The sequence below is a fragment of the Asterias rubens genome, chromosome 6 (assembly GCF_902459465.1).
Source record: "Asterias rubens chromosome 6, eAstRub1.3, whole genome shotgun sequence".
Classification (NCBI taxonomy): Eukaryota; Metazoa; Echinodermata; class Asteroidea; order Forcipulatida; family Asteriidae; genus Asterias; species Asterias rubens.
In genome coordinates this window covers 12,699,309-12,712,519 of record NC_047067.1, presented here as the reverse complement: position 1 = coordinate 12,712,519, position 13,211 = coordinate 12,699,309, and the positions used below count along the sequence as shown (strand labels likewise).

The 13,211-nt window shown below is 38.7% G+C and overlaps 1 long non-coding RNA gene across 1 annotated transcript in view; it reads left to right on the top strand.

Annotated features, from left to right (window-relative positions):
• The window catches only part of LOC117291443, a 31,781-nt gene extending 18,885 nt beyond the window's left edge, over positions 1-12,896 (top strand). Inside the window, exon 4 of the long non-coding RNA XR_004519152.1 lies at positions 12,324-12,896. This is a non-coding gene — a long non-coding RNA (uncharacterized LOC117291443). The remainder of the gene's footprint in view (positions 1-12,323) is intronic.
• The last annotated feature ends 315 nt before the right edge of the window (positions 12,897-13,211 follow it).

The window sequence follows — 13,211 nt, the reverse complement described above, 5'->3', positions numbered from 1 at the left end:
TAATATTTGATCATAATGTATGCACTTTGTGGCACACAAATGAACTGACACAATTTTAGTCAGCTCTTGCCAATTATTGAATCAAACTAATTCATTGGAGAAACAGCTCCCTCTGAAGTAATGTAGTTTTTGAGAAAGAAGTAATTTTCCACGAATTTGATTGTTGAGATACACTAAGTGAGACGACTGGTCTTTGACAATGACCAATAGTGTCCAGGGTCTTTATATAATGGTTCAATTGCTCTAGTGTTACACAAACTAGGATCAGGTACTTTTGGAGGTCAATTGTTTATTTTAAGGCATGACAAACAATGACTGAGATGAGCAGGGGAAAGCCATGAGTGATATATCCTGTACAATATAACATAAAGAGATATACAAACACAGTGACATTTAAAATAAAAGTCTGTTTTAATGAGGAAACCTGCTAAGGGATGTAGGACTCGAGATTTTATTCAAGCACAATTGTTTTCACAACCGTAGAACTTGTTTTCTTTTGAAGGGCAGGTTTACGTTTGGTTATCACTCTTGAAAATAATGGCAAATTTGTTGCCTGTGTGTTTATACATTTGATATTTCAATTTTTAAATTTTTTATATAGTCATGTTTTTAATTACTATTTTGTAAACTGTACATCTCGGCTTTTAGCCGCTGTACTGCAGTGTTTTAATAAATAAACCATGAATATAATATAATAACAACTTTTGGTCACAGGCTTTTGATAGTATAAAGCATTTTAAGCAACATTTTACTTTGAAGTAATGTGGTTTAAAAAGATGTAATTTTTTTCAAAATTTTAATCTGAGAAGTATTATTGTCAGTAATGCACAAAACGATTGTCATGTATTTATTTTTTTTCTTCCTGCAGGGACATATTTGCATTTTCTCGGCGGTATCTAAAAAACACTGATGTGAGAATATCACTTTATACTCGATACTTTCACAAGTTCTGTGAAACAAAAATCACAGGCACTCGGTGGGATTAAAATCCACAACAACCTTTACAATTCCAGAGCAGATGTTTCTGTGACGTCCCACTCTACTTAAAAAAGTTATGAAAAATTATGAAACAATCAACATGTGTTGCTTGGCTAATCGGGACTATTCTTCCATTCTCGGTATTGTATTTCTGGTTTTGTTTTCATCCCAAATGTATTGATTCAATTTTTATTTATTTTGTTAAACCATATTTTACAAGGGGGACCCATCCAGCACAGCTGATCATTTGGGGCACTCACATTGTATAAAAATACATCAAAAGATAAAACACTAAAAGTGACAAGACTTGGCACTTGGCAGAGTGTGTGCAAAGGGAAATAAATTACAAAAAAAAAAACCAATAGGCCTTACGTTAAAGGCAGTGGACACTATTGGTAATTACTCAAAATAATTATTATAGCATAAAACCTTACTTGGTAACGAGCAATGGAGGTTGATAGTATAAAACATTGTGAGAAACGGCTCCCTCTGAAGTGACGTAGTTTTCAAGAAAGAAGTAATTTTCCACGAATTTGATTTCGAGACCTCAGAATTAGATTTTGGGGTCTTGAAATCAAGGATCTGAAAGCACACAACTTTGTGTGACAAAGGTGTTTTTTTTCACAGTTTTTTTCTTTCATAACTTGGACGACCAATTGAGCTCAAATTTTAACAGGTTTGTTATTTTATGCATTTGTTGAGATACACCAAGTGAGAAGTCTGGTCTTTGACAATTACCAATAGTGTCCAGTGTCTTTAAGGACAAAGTGGACGGAATTAAACACCCTCGGTAGAAAATGTTGAGAATAGCTGTCTCTGGAAAGTCTAGAGTGACAATGGTGCAGAAATTGAGTGCTGACTAATAACAAATAATAAGTACATCACCTGTATCAAGTTTCAAAAGCAAAATTTTGTCAGGAAAAAGTAAGATAAATACACTGGGTATCCTGGAAAGAAAGCCATATCAACATCGAATAAACTTTCTAAAGGCATTGCGAAACTCTTTTCTGAAGATAGTGTACAGTACAGGGTTCAATACACAACTACACCAGTTGAGCCACCATAGAGATTTTGACAAATACCGGTTCATAAATCGTTCTTCTGGGTATCTTATAAGATACCATTCGAGTATAAAGAGGGGAAGACAGGAGCAAGCCAGCGTCCCTAGACTCAGGATCACGACGAAGAAGGTCTTCTTCTCACGGTGAAGTGGGAAACGGCTCAAGTTGTTACTTTGATCACATGATGATTGGCGTCCAGTTGTATCAACACTTGAGATTCCGTCGAGGTTCATGCGAGAGAAGGAGCGGAGACGGACTAGCTTCAAGGGATGGGAGTTTGGATGAATACAGACACTTTTGGACGGACGCTTGAGAGGGCGCTTCGACCGATTTGGAGGAGCTTTGCGCTCGGTGATGACAGGCAACGGAATCCGAGGTAATCCGGTTGTTTCTTGACAACCAATATTATCCTTGGAGACTTGAGACATCATCGAGGACGACACACCACATGAGATGGTGTTCTTACGACGAGGAGCGTGACTTAACATTTTGGAATCTCTCCGTTTGGTTCCAGGCGACTGAAGTTGCCGTCTGAAAGGCATCAACTGCATCTGCCTTTTGCGTCTCTTCAAAACCACCTTCAGGATGGCAATGTTGATCACGAAACACATCAAGAGAGGGAGCCCCATACCAACGCACACGCACAGAACAAAGTACCCGAGACCTTTAAAGTTCTCCCATGATGATGATAAACCAGTCTCTACTTGTCTGTCCTGCAAACTATCCTCCCTTGTGAGTGTGTACAGTAAGACCAGGATCAATGGCACTACCCAAGAGACGACTATTACTGTGACAGCCAACGGAACATTGCGTTTCTTCATATAAATTAGCGGTATCCTTACAATGAAATGTCGATCCAGAAGTATTGGACAGAGCGTCCATAAACTCACCAACGTAATAAAGGTGTTGAAACTCAAAAGAAAGTCGCACGAGATTTTGAGGCAAGCGTCTGCATCCACCTGAAGGAATATATCAACTGGGATGGTTACAGTACAGATGATGAGGTTGGAGAGAACCATCGAGACGGTTAAATAGTTCGGCACAGTTCTCATGTGTGTATATTTACAGGCAACGATGCAGATGGCCGCGTTCTCTACTGCTCCGATGACCGCTGCGATGGATAAGAAGACAACAACGGACAAACTGTAGGTCAGAGCATCCATGGAGGAGGAATCTGAAGTAAGGCTTTTGTTACCTAAGATGTTCTCCATGGCTGTAATTGACGTAACTTAGCTTTCAGCTGTAGTTGACGTAACTTAGCTTTCAGATGCACAAAGCTGATTTTGCCGACTGCCGTCAATGTGCTTGCTTCCACAGTGCTTGCTTCTTTAGTCTCAATTACTTTTGAAATGCAATTTCCAGAAACTTCAAATCTTGAAGACTATTTAGGTGAGGGTTGCAGTAGCACCATGTGTATATCTGCTTTGAGTAGTGTTAGTTCTGAAAAAAACGGTGGTTGAAAACTCAATGTTTCGATCAGGATGCTCTAATCGTCTTCAGGAGAATGCTGGACTCCGTGTCTAGATTGCAGACTGTCATAAAATGTTTTGTCTTTAGCAGTGAGAAATCATTTGATTGAAAAATAAAATGGAGAAGTGACTAGATCAGGATTGAAATATTTGCGATCTCCGAATTAGAGTACCGGTGCTCTACCCACTGACCCATCTAGCCCTACTGTTGGCAGCCCCTAATCTGTCAGTATCTTTGTTCAGGGGTGCCATCAAATCTCTGTAAGACAAAAACTGTTCTCTTGACGTCTTCAGAAAGAATTGTGCTGTTTGTGTTTTCATCTCTTTATATATCATGTGGCAGTCTTATCAATTTAATTTAAGAAAGCTCATTTGCTGAATGGTTTAATTATAGCAGAGAAGCCCACAAACAAACTTGATGGAAAATTCTTCGCAGAATGAAACAGACCTTCATTCCCTCCACAGCCCTTTCTAACTAGACAAGAACAGGTAAACATAATTAATACCTTTGATGTCATTAGTAGTGGACATACACATTCCCAGGGTTATAATTAAGTGGTTAATGAAGACAAAAATGACAAAATGACAATGGGGGCTGATTACAGGAGAAAACAACATTCTTTGTGATTTTTTGCATCAAATCTTTGATTTGGTTTAGTTCGAGTAAGAGAAATCTTATTGAAGCAGAAGGTCGAACTACTGTTAAGAAAGGTTGATATGGTTTTCTTTTGTCTAGCCCCATTTATCTATCTTTATATTTTATCTAGAAGTTTTTTGTAAGAACACTAATTTCTTAGATGATTTTTATTTCTAATTTATTGGTCTTTTGTAAAGCCCCATGAGCACAGGAGATGTGCGCTATATCAGATCAGTATCGTTATTATATTATGTAGAATTACTCTCAAACAGTTAGAATACTGTGAAAAACACAGAAAAACTTCAATTTGATGATATAAGCACAAATACAAAACTATTCACAATTGCAAGAAGTTTTCATGAGCAAAACTAAACTTTATATATTTATTAAAGGCAGTGGACACTATTAATTGGCAATTACTCCAAATAATTATTAGCATAAAACCTTACTTGGTGACGAGTAATGGGGAGAGGTTGATAGTATAAAACATTTTGAGATACGACTTTCTCTGAAGTGACATAATTTTCGAGAAATAAGTAATTTTCCACGAATTTGATTTCGAGACCTCAGATTTAGAATTTGAGGTCTTAAAATCAACCATCTAACTTCGAATGACAATGGTGTTTTTTTCTTTTATTATTATCTCGCAACTTTATGCATATGTTGAGATACACAAAGTAGAAAGACTGGTCTTTGACAATTACCAATAGTGTCCACTGCCTTTAAATAGTATCGACTAACTTAGGAAAATGTTGACTCTGGTGTTTAATTACGGAAAACAAGATGATTCAGAATTACCAATGCTTTTACATTTTAACAAATGGTGGTAGTATTTCTCTTTCCCCCCCCCCCTTATTTTTAACCTACCCCCAATAATATACTAATAATTGTGGCTTCTTATATAGCACATGTCCATCACCAAGTGACGCTCCTGGCGTTTAACATACAGTATTTCCTGCAATATGTGGGTCTACGTTTTTGAATTATGAGACCTAAAAAATCCTTATGCTACGGGTCCACTGGGCCAGAAAATGTTTGAAATTTTCGTCGCGCCACTTGCATCGAGCAATCAGCGCCAAGTGGCACCAAATTGCGCGAACATATCGCCCTTTGGCACAAACAATCCGCCTATTGGAATCCACTGGAATGTTGCGCCAATGAGATTTCGCGCCACATGGCCCCACTTGGCGCCAAGTGGCAACTTGTTTGCGCCACTACGCGCCAAATAATTCCAACAGAGGCGGATAGCCCGCAAAAGCGCGCCAAATGGCACCCGATTGGTGACTACTTCATGCCACATGCCACCTGGTTGCCCGCCATTCCGCGCCACTTGCCGCCTATAAAAGCAGGGCGGCATCGCAGGACTTTCTCACACAACTTTCAAGATTTGACTCGACAACACCTCCACGCAGTTTTTCCTTCACAATTTCTACAAAATTTCACATAATTTTCAACAAAGATGCAGCCGAGGAGGGTCTGAACCAGGTAGCCGTTGGCTGGTATTTATATAGTCGGCAAGTAGTGCCAAGCGGCGGCAAGTTCAAACCAATTTGGCGACCTTTGGCACAAACTAATCACCAAGTGGCGCAAAGTAGCCATCTATTGGCGTGAATGGCGCCAACAGGGTGAATTTGTGAAACAAATGATCGTGTAATAGCGCGAACTGGCGCAAACTGGCGCAACATTTTGGAGCAAGCTGGGTGGCATTTGGCACACGCCGTATGGCACCCAGTTTATTCCACTTGGCGACACATGCCGAGCGGACATTAATTCGGCGCCACAGCGAGCAACTACGCGCCAATCACATAATCTTTGGCGCGAACTGGCACCAACTGGCACTGGCCCAGTGGACTCCTAGCATTAGATAGCACCATGTAATGTTTTACAAGGTGCTGTGGCGCAATATGGGATTAAATTAACCAAACGATTCCACAAACCGAAGGTAATACTTTATCTTTAATCTACACCATGTAGGCCAAAGGAAGTAATTGCAATGATGCAATATTGTTTTGTCTGGGGTTTCCCCCTTGGAAATTCTCATTATCAATCACCCTATTGCAGGTAGGGGATCAACAGTCCAAATAGAAATCAATTAGGCAAGGACAATTAACTGCCATGAAATCTTTGAACTGTCCAACTTAAATTTACTTTTCTTTCTTCTTTAATTAATCATCATTCTGAGTGAAATGAAATAAGGCGCCTCATTCTGTTTATTTAGCAAACAGAAAAACAAAATAATCAATGCACTAGCCTATAAACCAAAGGATGGAAGTTGCAGTTCCAGATGTGTGGGAGGAAACCCCAGAACAATTTATGCCAGGGAAAACCTACACATTCATGTTTAGGGATTGAGAAACCGATCCTGAGAACTGAATACCAATTTATCAACCCAACCACCCCAAGAATGGTTTGGGGTTAAATTCAATTTCAGCCATTGGGGGAAAAGCTGAGCTTGGAAATGACAAGGTGGCAAATTGGAACTATAATGTGTTCCCCCCCCCCCCCCCCCTCCCCCCCAAAAAAAAAAAAAAACAACCCACACACATCACTGCTGCCTGTTGAAACAAAATACCCTAGGGGTAATTCACCTTGTTGCTAATCAAGCTTGAGCATCCATTACAATAAATATTAAATTGAATACTAGATCTCAAATCAAAGGCACAGGGCACCTTTGGTAAATATCAAAGACCACTCTTCTCACTTGGTGTATCCCAACATATGCATAAAATAACAGACCTGTGAAAATTTGGGCTCAATTGGTCATCGAATTTGCAAGAGAATAATGAAAGAAAAAAACACCCTTGTTGCATTACTTTGTGTGCTAGTTTCAGATGCACATTAAAAGGCTTCAGCTGAAGTTTTTTTTTTTTTGAGTGAGTACCTCTTTCTCAAAAACTACATTACTTCAGAGGGAGCCGTTTCTCACAATGTGTTATACTACAGCTCCCCTTGCTCGTTACCAAAGTTTTTATGTAACAACTATTTCGAGTAATCACCAATAGTGTCCAGTGCCTAAAACCAAGAAAATTGTTGTCCTCCTTTCAGCCTACCTTGTGATTTCTCATCCAGAAGATGCCGATCCTGAGCGTAGAAAAGACTTTGGATAAACACGTACAATCGATGAGGCAGACTAAATAGATATTCCATCCTAAAATGTAGCACCAGGAAGCTCGGACTTAACATACAACAAAACCTCAAATCAACAACCAACTTTTTCACCCGTACTAAAACAAAGTGAGAAATGACAGCAGCAAATGATCAAGGGCAAATACACTACCGACCAAGGGCAAATACACTACCGTTTTAGTCACGCAGTTATTGGATGAGTCTCGTTATTGATACAGATATAACTATGACTTGAATGAATGGACCTTAAGGTCATTGACTATATGATACCAGATGCTGTGCGATGCAGTTGACTGTATCAATTGTTCAGTAAAATTGATATTAGAAAAAATGCCTAAATTTACTACTAGTCTCCTGATGATGAGAAGAGCATTAGCTAGTCGAGACATTGAGACCAATTTAAAACTCACTCTGCAGCAGTGAAGTTACTAACGAGAAGAGTCCCCTTGATCCACTAAGCGAAAGTAGTAGTCCCGACCGATTGCTTCCGCCCTAGTTTGTAGCAGGACAGTTCTTTTTAGAACTGAGAAGTTTCCAGAATTCCGAAAATGTACTCTACGGTATAGACAAGTCTTCGAATTACGCAAAATCTACTTGGCAAAAGTAGAATATAAAGTAAAACAAGTTAAAAAACAAACATAATCAACCAGCAAGTAGATTTACATTGTATACATGGCGTTACTGCAAACCAATTCAATGAATGCCTCCAATCCCAAACACATACAACAAAGTATTTTTGCAGTATATTGAAACAAGCATTCAATGGGTGAAGGAAATGTTTATCAAAATTGAACAGAGATAGGCTATAAGTATTTAAAACATGGGTGTTTGACTACTGATTTCTGGATTGATCAGATTATAGTTGCAGGCCTGCAGCCGATTTCTCAAAACGTTACCTGCTCCGTAAGTCCACTTGCGCACTGTTATGGAGCAACTTGCGCCATAAACATTGCGCAAGGGGACTTACGCAGTTGCGTAATGTCTCGCGAAATCGGCTGCTGGAAGTTCATCTTTGAGAGAACAAGGCAACTTACATTTTTTCAACCATTGTAAAATCTCAATATCTATAGGAAACTGTTGAAGGGGCACCAAGTCCACGACCAACGGCAAGAAAGGTCAGGCCTAATTTTGTCATTTAAAGAACCCAAAATACTCAAACAAACAAACAAATAACAGACAAACAAACAAACAAAGCAGAATTCTTCAAGTTTGTGATGGGGTGAATTTTAGTTGACCTTTGAATGGAAAATATTTATTCACCGCCGACAAGTTGAGACTCGCTGAGTTTCCTAGGTGAATGGTAGCCTATCACTTTCAGAACGTTCTTCTGATTACCCTACGTATACAAAAATATTGATATAATCGATATAAACATGACGTTGTTACACATAGCCATAACTCTCATATGTAAAGAATTGACATATCATATGTTGTACTCAACATTCCAATGATATGATTAATCACATAACAATCGTTCCTTGCCTTTTCTCAGAAGAAAATTGAGACACAGCTTGCAATACTATAACATAAACCATTTTATCATCCACAAATATACTCAAATATTCTGAATAATTACAATCTATAGTTCGTATATATGGCACAATTTAAAGTAATGTATCAATGCACTTTACATACCAGTGCCCTCATCATTGGGCCAATAACATTCATGTAATCTTACTCAGCTCCCTGGTGAATATACAGCCCTAGGCTGCGCATTGTGCCCCATAAGCTTTTTCAAACAGAATATCAACCTCTTCACTCACAGGTACCCATTTATACCCCCTGGTTGAATAGTATACACATAATGAATGTTTATGAGTGCAATGGTGCGAATATGTTCATGAGTTGAAAAATGGAATGTTCTATTCAACGAGGCAGAGCCGAGATGAATGGAACATTCCAGCTTTCAACGAATGAACATTTTCGCACCATTGCACGAATGAAAAACATTCATTATTTGTTTTATATAACATCCAAGTAGATCTTTGTCATTTTGATTGAAAGATACAACTTTCAAAACAAACAAAGCGTAGGCCTACAATTTTTAATTGTAGAAGCCGAATGCTAGTAATTTTACTAATATGCCTTGCAGTAACACTGCTGCGTTACCAAAGACACGCGCACGCAGTGATGTTTTTACTCAGCTTTTTCGTTCCATCCGAAAAGTACCATTGCACGCTGGCAGAGTTTCTGAAAACCAATTTTTCAAGATTCTTGCAGTAAACAACTGGAATCGTAGTTCAATTTTTAAAAGATAGCTTAATATTTATGCACAATTTTTTACCCTTTCGGTAATGTTCGAAGCTAATGACGATGAAATAATTTAGCTCATACCAATTAGTAAACACAAAGGAAACTGTATTTATTCATCATTAATGATGATATTGTCGAAAACTAACGCCTTCGCATTTAATTAGTATGAGCATTGAGCCAGATAAAAGCCTTGAAAAGCTATTGTGTCCATTTTATCCTTACAAAAAAATATTCGAGAGCCGATTATTGTTCCCAATGGGAGCTTGTACTTTTATACAAACATTACCGAAAGGGTAAAAAATTGTGCATAAATATTAAGCTATCTTTTAAAAATTGAACTACGATTCCAGTTGTTTACTGCAAGAATCTTGAAAAATTGGTTTTCAGAAACTCGGGCAATGCAGTGACTAGAGGGTTAAAGACACAAGTGTCATGATAGGGATCCGAACCCACACCCAGACATGACTAAACCTCCATAACTTAGATTCAGTGCTCTAAATTGCTAGTCCATGTATAAGGAATTTATCTACAAGACAAAAATCCTTGAAGAATTGTTGTAAAACTACAGAATCATTGCAAAACAATAGACCGATCCATTAAGCTCCGCCCCATTGAGTGTTGACCAATCACAACCCATTGCACTACCAAAAGTCTGACACTATAGAGTCCGACATGCGTGTGCATATGCTTGGCGCACGCAACAGAGTTGTGCAGAATGGCATTGGAGAGGCTCACGTGTATCTTGCTCACGAGTGTGCCAATGGATCGGTGTATTTTTGCTAAGGCCTCCTGTTTTTGCCCCAGCAGAGTGTCTCAAATGAGCCTTTGAGAAAGACTTCTCTAGGGTCCCGTTTGGATGGTAAACATTTTGATACAGCTAAGTCAGCCAAGTTAACTAATGTGCCCTGGGGTGGATTGCACCGAGCGGTCTTAAGCCGGTCTATGTGCCATAGCCGGCTAACTTGAGACGCGCTTAGACAATCTTTAATTATAGACCGATTGCATTCGCGCAGTCTATAATTATAGCCAGTCTTAAATCTTAAGTCTGCTTTTAGCTGGCTATAATCGGTCTTAGTTTTGTTTTTTAAAGATACATGGTGTGCATTTGTTAGTTGTCGACGATTTGATGCGACGAGCTCGACGACGAGACCGAATATTAGAGATATCTGATGATTTTAACCTAAGCACTCAGAACAATGCCGTAACGCCAGTGCTGCAGATGTGCTAAGTATTATTGGACATTTGTTCGTATTGCATTACTTTTCACCGACTTATCTAAGACTGGCTTATTTCGACAGGCTTAATGACTGACTAAGCTACGGCTGTCTAAGGCAGATAGCCGGCTATAACTGATTGGTCTTCGACTGCTGACTAAGACCGTTTTATTGCTATCCGCCCCTGGTCGATCACTGGGCCAATAAAGTTTCTGATCTTTCTCAGAGATCCCTGGGGAGTATACAGCCCGGGGCTGTGATCCAAGTACCCATTTACCCCTGGGTGACGAGAAGCAATTGTAGTGAAGTATCTTGCTAAAGGACACAAGAGTCATGACAGGGATTTGAACCCACACCCCGATGACTAAACCTCCAGAACTTTAATTCAAGGCTCTAAATTGCTAGTCCATTAGACCCTAATGAGAACTTGAAGTTTAATTCAATGCTCTAAATAATTGCTAGTCCGTGAGAGCCCGTTGAGAACTTGAAATTGAATTCAATGCTCTAAATTGCTAGTCCATGAGACCCTAAAGAGGAATTTGATTCCCGGACAAATCTCCTTGATGAGGCTACAGAATAATTGAAAAAAAAACATTGTTAGCCTCAAATCTCAAATTGGTCATTGATGATTGCGACTCTGCTAGGGTCCAAACGTCAGACAATTAACATTTTTGTTTTTTTTATACCGTAGGTCCCTTAGGTTGGTAAGCAATTTGCAACGGCTAATTCCATTCTCTAACTACATAATTATTATATAGGATTTTAGACTTTGCATGGTGAGGTATCAATATATATTTGGTTTGCGGTAAACACCATGTGTGTATCTACTTGCATGGTAGAGTTTGTTCTTAGAGAACTGTCTTTCTTTATTCTACTACCGCGGAGTAGATTGTTCGGGTGTTTGGTAGCCTTCTCAGTTCTGAAAAGAACTGTCCTGCTTTTTAAACTATTACCCGGGCCGATGGTAAAGAAATAGGCTGGGACTACTACTTTAGCTTACATAATTATTCCTACTTAATGATGTGGAATAATTTGTTTTTATCTTCTTCTTCTTCCCTATGTTTTTTGTGGGGGCTTTAATTTAATTTGTAAAAACTTCAAAACTTCCACAGAGTCTTCTCAATTAGCCCTCTGCTAGAGTCCAAACGGTTTTGTTTGTGCAGTTACTCCATGAAATATTTTTTGGGGGAAAAAGTCAAAATCGATTGCACAAACTTAGCCAAAAAGAGGAGGGAAAAGATTTATCCTTTGGTGCTCAAATCAAGCTGAAAAGTTGAAGGGATAGATCTGTTTATCCTTTGCTGCTCAAAACCAACTGAAAATGAGGAGGGGGCAGATTTGTTCATCCCTCGAGACTCAAACACGACAAAATGTGCAATATATTGTAACAAATAAGTGGAATTTATCTTTTTTTAAATGTTATTTAACCATAGAAAAATTAGATTGATTCGTAAAATCTACAGCATGTTTTTCACAATTTGGAGGAGAAAATGGTAAAACAAGAATTTCTTGCTTTACAATCCTGTTGAAAAATAACGAAATGTAAAACGAATGTAGTTAAATGCAAACTTTTTTGTTATGACAGTAACTATGGCAACATAATGACCGGAACCAGCTATTTGATGTCTACTACTGTCATCGTGGGAACTATACTCGACCTGTACTTGGCGATGGTTTCACAAGCACCATCAAGAATTTCAATTAGTTCTCTTCCTGCGTTCGGATCTTCATAAAGGACACATGCGCTGTTTTAATAAAAGATTGTTGTCCTTCAATTAGCTTGATTTCCTTGAATCTCACATGGCAAGCATTTTGCTTGGGGGGGGGGGGGAAGCTAGGTACAATATTGGTGATATGCGAAATCTGAAATGGATCCTATTAGTTTAGTCAAGTCCCTGGTACTCCTCTCCGACTAAACGATAGAGGGTGTGTCCACTCCAAACCAATAAATACACAAATAAAATGCTCCCATACTTTAAAACAATCTTTTCCCTGTGACACAATTCTTTTCCTCCAAAAGGGATGTACACATGGTTGCACCCGCAAATTTACTATAGTTATATAGTTGCTTCATATTTCCCACACCTTGCAAAGCTTCAAACATCACTTGAGCAAAGGTTATCTCACTATGATTATACAGCATTGGCAAGCATTGGCAAGGATTGGCGAGGGATTTTAATGTTTTAATTTTGGATTTTTTGGGGGGTTAGCTTTCCACTGTTGTATAACATGTACACTGTTGGATCCAAATTGTATTATGATCTTAATTCTCAGTAAGCCAAGCCTCAATCCGGTAACCTGCCCTCATGGATGCTCAATACATTGAATTGATTTGTCATACTATGTGATGCGTCACTCAAGCTATTAAAAGTTGTTTGTCTTAAAGCTTTAAAGGCAGTGGACACTATTGGTAATTGTCAAAGACCAGTCTTCTCACTTGGTGTATCTAAACATATGCATAAAATAACAAACC